This window comes from Vombatus ursinus, unplaced genomic scaffold, assembly GCF_900497805.2.
Source record: "Vombatus ursinus unplaced genomic scaffold, bare-nosed wombat genome assembly UNPS02015175.1, whole genome shotgun sequence".
In the NCBI taxonomy this organism is placed as follows: Eukaryota; Metazoa; Chordata; class Mammalia; order Diprotodontia; family Vombatidae; genus Vombatus; species Vombatus ursinus.
In genome coordinates this window covers 15,811,812-15,818,636 of record NW_020954953.1, presented here as the reverse complement: position 1 = coordinate 15,818,636, position 6,825 = coordinate 15,811,812, and the positions used below count along the sequence as shown (strand labels likewise).

The window sequence follows — 6,825 nt, the reverse complement described above, 5'->3', positions numbered from 1 at the left end:
CTGTCATTTCTAAACCAATCCAAGCTGAAACTAAATTAAGCTGCAGCAAACAAGGTTGCTTCATAATACAGACTTACATGAACTGATGCAAAGTGAAGTGAGCAGAACCAGGAGAACATTGTACACAGTAACAATGATACTGTATGATAGTCAACTGTGAATGACTTAGCTATTCTTAGTAATACAGTGATACAAGAAAATTCCAAAAGACTTATGATGAAAATGCCCAAGACTGATAGAATGAGAGAAATCAGGTGAAACGCAATGGACTGACAACTGGAAATACAGAGCATTAGTGAAGATGGGACAAGCAAAGTGGTGGAGATTCTAGTAGACATGATAGCCAGGGACCTCTGCCTGTTGCTCGTTTACAGAAGTCATTGTGTGTATGACAACAGATGGACCCTAGTGGAGCATCACCTTACATCTAGGATTAGAAAGGTGCTTAGGAGACCATAATTTGGTGGTCCAAGTGGAAAACATGTTGAGAGGTGAAAGTAAATTATTATTCAGAAAGAATTATGTAAAATATGAGTTTTTCAAAAATCCCATTAGTTTCCTCCCAGAACAGATGGTGGCTTGGTATCAGCAATCAAACAGCAGTATTTCCCAAATTCAGCTTTTGTAGAATTTTTAAACTCCAGCAGTTGCCCTGAAATTCAAGCTTTTTTTACATGTGAAAAAGCTAGGAAGAAAGTCCTGGGAAAATTATATGTGTATTTGCAAAGACCAAGACTTTATTTCTCCACAAAAAGAACTTCAAAGGAGTCAAGGCATTTACAAGTATTGGCTCACCTAGAAGACAGCAATATCTTTTCTCTGATAGCAGGAAAGAAGCGGTATAATGCCCCTATGGCTTTTTTAAAGCAAGTCAAACAAAATAAGCAATAAGACAAAAGTCCTCAGGTTACTGCATGCTGAAGATGAATAGAGCAGAAAGTGTTGGATGATGGCATTTAGGCTCCTTGAGTATGGCATACTCCTTTATAAGAATTACAGAATAACACAGTAGAGAAAAGCCTGGCTTTCCCACTTCTCAATTCCAGTGCATAGTCAACTCCAGTACACAGTGTTCAAGAACTCCCTTGTGGTAATGGACTTTTCCAGTCAAATGGGAAGAATGAATGAGAACCCTGCTGAAACTCAGAGGGCAGCCTTGAAAGAGGGCCATGGTTGGAGGAAATAAAGCACAAGGATGAATGTCTTAGGCGGCCAAAGTCCCCTCCACCCTTCTACGCTAAGCACAGTGATCCATAGGACACAAAACTGGTTTCATGGAAGGATCTCTTGGGAGGAATCCCATAGTATTATTCAACAGTAGGGGCTTGTGGATGGGCTCTTTCTCCTTCATGACAGCCAGAGTAATGCAAAGGTATTTGCACTCACACTGTGTCATCACCAGAAAATCAAAGAATTTCCAGATATTATCTTTTTAAGATGAGGGACAGATGTTCTTTAGCCTTGATGACAGAAATACCAAATTCATCAAATCTGATCTAACTTGTTGAGTTCTACCAGCTAAACAAAGGAGTTTTGCCTTTCAAACTCAAATATTACTGTATCACATTGGCCTTATGACTTTGATTTTGGCTCTTGGTTGAAGATAGGATTTGCTACAAGAATAACTAAGAGAAAGTTAATGCTGGAATGAATGAGCAGATAAAAATTGCTTCATTGTAAATGTTTAAATTGAATATTTAGTCATAACACAATTTGGTTTTCCTTTTCTCTGATGAGCTGAAAAGATAGTGGCTATGGTCTTTCCCATGATCTTTCATTCCACTTCTCCCAGTCCTTGCCTCTGACCCTAGACATAGAATCCAGGCATGAAAACAGCCATTTCCCCCTTTTCTCTGTAGATGGGAAAGTGCTAACTTGAAAAGGTGCTCAGACTACTGGGGTGAACAAGATAGTTTCCTTTTAAAATAGCAGTAAGAATGCAAACTGGCTCCCTGATTGATGTTAGCCACTGGGTTGCTTTAAAAATCCTCTCTGCTGAAGGAAAAATCATTTCATACTGTTCTTTGGTCATCATAGATAGCTTTGACAGTAGTTTAAGACAAAAATTTAACAAGCTTAAGTAATACATGTCAGTTATAACTATGTTGATGGTATAGAAACACTGTATTTTAATTACAGATCACATTCTAGTATTTTTCATGAAATGTCTACTTGGAAGATGGAGATTTTTTTTTTTAGTAAAATGTATTTTTTCAACTGCAATTCAGAAATGAATTTTCTTGCCTTTTTTTCCTAGCCACTCTTTTCAAATAATCAAAAATTTGGCCAATCGCTGTTCATATTTCCAACTTCACTTTGCATGCCTGATTCAGCCTCACTTTGGAGGGAAACACAGCTATTATATTTTTTTTTATTTGGTGGATTAAAATGAACTTTTTTTGCAAAAAAAAAAGAATACTACCATACATCCAATAATATATATTGACAACCTTGGTGTCATCCATGACTCCTCATTCTTCCTTAGCCTACATATCCAATCAATTGCCAAATGGTGCTATTTCTGCCTTTATAGCATCATTTGTATCTGCCCTCCTCTCTCTATTTACAAAGCTAACACCATAATACTTGCTTCAACACTTCTCTAACAAACTTTTGTTCTATCTTCTAATTAGTCTCTCCATTAATATGTTTCCCCATTCTATCCATCCTCCACCCAGCTATGAAAACAGTTTCCCTAAAGCATGGTTCTGAGTATTTCAGTACTAACTTTGTCAGGTAGCTGGAAAGCTACCTAGACAGAGCACTGGATCTTGCATCAAGACTTGAGTTCAAATGTGGCCTCAGAAAGTTACTAGATGTGTGACCTTGGGTAAGTTATTTAATTTCTGTCTAGCTTAGTTACCTAATCTATAAAATGGGGACAATAATAGCCCCTACCTCTCAAAGGTTTTTTGAGGATTAAATAAGATTTATAGCACATACATATATTATATACATATATATTATATGCACACACAAATGTATGTATTTATGAATGCATGCATATTTACAGTTTTTTGCAAACCTTAAAGTGATATACAAATGCTAGCTATTATTAATTACTATTAATATATTTACTATTTTTATTAATTACTATTACTACTCAATAAATTCTGGTGAATTTCAATTACCAATAGAATCATATATTAACTCCTCTGTATGCTATTTAACACAATCTGATCTCAACTTATATTTCCAGTCTTATTACACATTTCCTTTCTTCATGCTAAATTGACATGCACAATTGGCTCTTCTAGCCAAATTGTGTATATGTTATTTTTCTGTATACATGTTGTTACATTTCCTGTCTCCTTGACTTGCATTGGATATCCCCATACATTCCCTTGTCACATTCACTCATAGAATCTGTAGTTTCCTTTAATGTTCAGTTGAGATGCCACTTTATACATACCCTCTCTCTCTCTCTCTCTCTCTCTATCTTGTGTGCATGTGTTTGTATTATATACACACATACATTTATGCATATATGCATATACATATGTATATATATGTATATATATACCTTCTACATGAAACATTTTTGTTGTCCCCAAATGCTTGTGTCTTCTCTCAAAAACTATATTGAATTTATTTTACATTTGCTTATATGTATGTATATAACACATATCTATATAGTGCATTATATATGTGCATAAATACATATAAACACATACATATGTTATACACACATACACAGTCTCCCCTTGTTAGTTTGTCATCTTCTTGATGTGAGATACTGTTTTGTTTTTGTCTTCTTAGTGATTAGTGTACTGTCTTGTACACAGTAGGTACATAATAAACACATGCTGATTGGTTGAGAGTTGTTTGGGGACATAAGTAAAGTGGCTCTCTTGTTGCTACACAAATAGTATGTGTCAGTGACAGGACTTGATTCTGAACTCAAAGATTGGTTCCCTATCCACTGTGCCAAGTTATTAATAATCTATTTCTTAAAATCCAGATGAGTGGTTTAAAAAATTAATTTTTTTTGTCATTGCTAACTTGGCAAGTATTGAAAAACATGAGCATTTCCATATACAAAGCAAAAAAAAATTACATAGGAAACCTTATTTCTCCATTACATTCAACTTGCATTTATTTTCAATATTATATAATAAATTCCCTGTTATTTTCAAAGCTGTTCCACTTGAGAATTTTATTTCATGGTTGTAGGGACAATTCAGTGAAGAAAATCCCCCTCACTAATGCAGACTGGAACTTGCTTTTCAGTTTAGAGTTATTGAAAATTGCTATTTGTTTACTATGAATACTAAATCACCAAGAAAATTGCATTGTGATTAAAGTGGTGGAGGCAAAATATTTCTAAAGGGAGAATCACCTCAGTAGAATGCATCAATGGGTCTGTCATCTCAATGATTGAGTATTAGCTTGCAATAATACAGACCATATTCCATCCACCTCCTCTCCTTCTGTGTGACATTTATCTATGCTGTATATGCTCTAGCCTTTAACTGCTGAACAGGCATTGCTTCAGATAAACAGAGACCTGGGAAATACCTTAGATTAAAAAGGCCAACATCTCCCACTTCATCTGGGGTCATTGCCAGTCGTCTTGAACTGTCTCGCCACTGGACTCTGATGACTCTGGAGGAGAGAGTGAGGCTGATGACTGTACACATCTCTGCTTCACTTAAATCCAATTCACTTGCAGGTCAAGACAACACCTTGCTGATGTCATTGATCCTTTTTGAGAACACAGGCCAAACAACAATAACAACAACAACAACCTATCCTCTAAAATGTTCATCCATCATATTGAGGATTTCTTTCATAATCTATAACAGTAAATGACTGGCCTAGGAATGAATATATCTGTGCAAGGACCAGCTGAATTCAGTTCCTAGAGGCTCATTAATAGAAGTCTGGCCTTGAATTGATTATTTTGGATGGAGGTGGGGCATGGAAAATCAGGAAAAAAATCTACTCAGCACAGAGAAGTTGAAATTTACTTCGGTGGAGGATATCCCCATATTGAGGTATCATGGGTCTTTTAAAATTTTGAAATGTGAATAAGTAATAAAATATATCAAGGCTATAAATTCATTAGAAAATTAAATATAGAAAAAATGTAACATAGATGCCTGGTCTCTGGTATCTGTCTTAGTTTTCATTTCAGGGAGTTTACACCATGTTATCATAGAAAAACATAGCCTAGGACTGGGAATTAGGAAATTTTAGTTCCGATTTTGCCTTTCATTCACTCTATTACTTTGAACAAGTCATTCAGTTTCTTTTTACCACAGTGAATAGGATTGTGTGAGGTAGGGTCAGAAGAGACCCAGAGATCACATTTTTGAATGCCTTCATTTTGTAATTAAACAGAGGCCCAAGTTGGTTATGTGTCTTTTTCCAATGTCACACAGAGAAAAATGAATTAAAGCAAGTGTTTCAATCTTTTGACTTCAAAACCAGTGTTCTTTGTATCACTATAGACTTCCACCAAAAATCATCTCATCGTACAATAAGGAACAATATCTAAGACTTCTTTTAATCCTATGAAGTTTTTCTGAAATCATTCAATGGGTATGTTGGTTTGGAAACCCATTTTATTTCCTTTCTTTCCCTACCTCCCTTGTACCCCACTTCCTATTCAGCCCCCACACATAACCATCATTTTACAGTTTAACATATTAATACAGCCAATATAATATAATATAATTCTACATAGAAATTTGAGGAATTTTCATTACCACCCTATCACTTTCCAATGTCTGTATTCTACAATTCATTTTTTTAAAGAGGTAGTTTGTAAACATTTAATAAAATACCAATACAAGTGACAATAACTGATTACTAGCAATTTAAGGTTTATCTAAGCTTCCCAACCACCCCATGAGGTAGAGACTATAGATATTATCATTTCCATTAAGAAATAGTGAAACTCAAGCTCAGATTATGACTTCTCCAGGATTATACTCGTGGTCAGAGTTAAAAGAAGGATTTGAACCCAGACCTTCTTGATTCTAGGTCAGGAATTCAATCCAGTGGGAACCAGCATAGTTTCATCAAGAAGAGATTTTACTAGGTGAATCCCATTTCTTTTTTAACTAGAATAATTAAGGTAATAGATCAAGATAATGTCACAGATATAGTAGGCTTGGGTTTCAACAAAGGATTTCATGAAAAAAAACTTTCATGCTAACTATCCTTCTGGATAATGTAGCTATAAGTGAGGAAAATGATAGAATAGTTTGATGAATTCAGAACAGGATGAATTACTGGAGCCAAAGATTAATCTTTAGTGGATCAATATCATTTTTGGGGGAAGTCTCCAGCAGAATGCTTCAGTTGTCTATTCTTGGCCCTCTGTGTGTGACATTTGGCATATTTGTCAGATTCGAAGATTACATGAAATTGTGAGAGATAACTTGTTACCTGATAGGAGGCAGAATGATTTCAACAGGCTACAATTATGGACTGAATATATTAAGATGAAATTTATTAGAGGTCTCTTCATTATTCAGTTCTAGCAATATTACCAGCTTGTGCTAACTCCCTGTGTCTTTCCTCCTTCCCATAAAGAAATACTGAGTTTTCTTTTAAGATGTTCTTAAACAGGACCACACAGATGTGAAAACATACTGGAACAAAATCCATATGGTAAAACTCCAGGGAAGGCCCATTAACTCACACAAATAGGTGTCAGGGGGCAGAATTTCAATCCTTTGAGTGAAGAGTTTTCCATTTCTCTAAATCCTCCAAATATCTCTACAGAGGAAAACATCACATCTTTCCTTCCAAAGTAGAGATGAGTAGACCAACCAGATCACCCATGTGAAGGATTGCCTGCTGCTGGGATTTTTT

The 6,825-nt window shown here is 35.5% G+C and overlaps 1 pseudogene; it reads left to right on the top strand.

Annotated features, from left to right (window-relative positions):
• The first annotated feature begins 273 nt into the window (after positions 1 to 273).
• Positions 274 to 1,578, top strand: LOC114031451 (annotated as a pseudogene).
• The last annotated feature ends 5,247 nt before the right edge of the window (positions 1,579 to 6,825 follow it).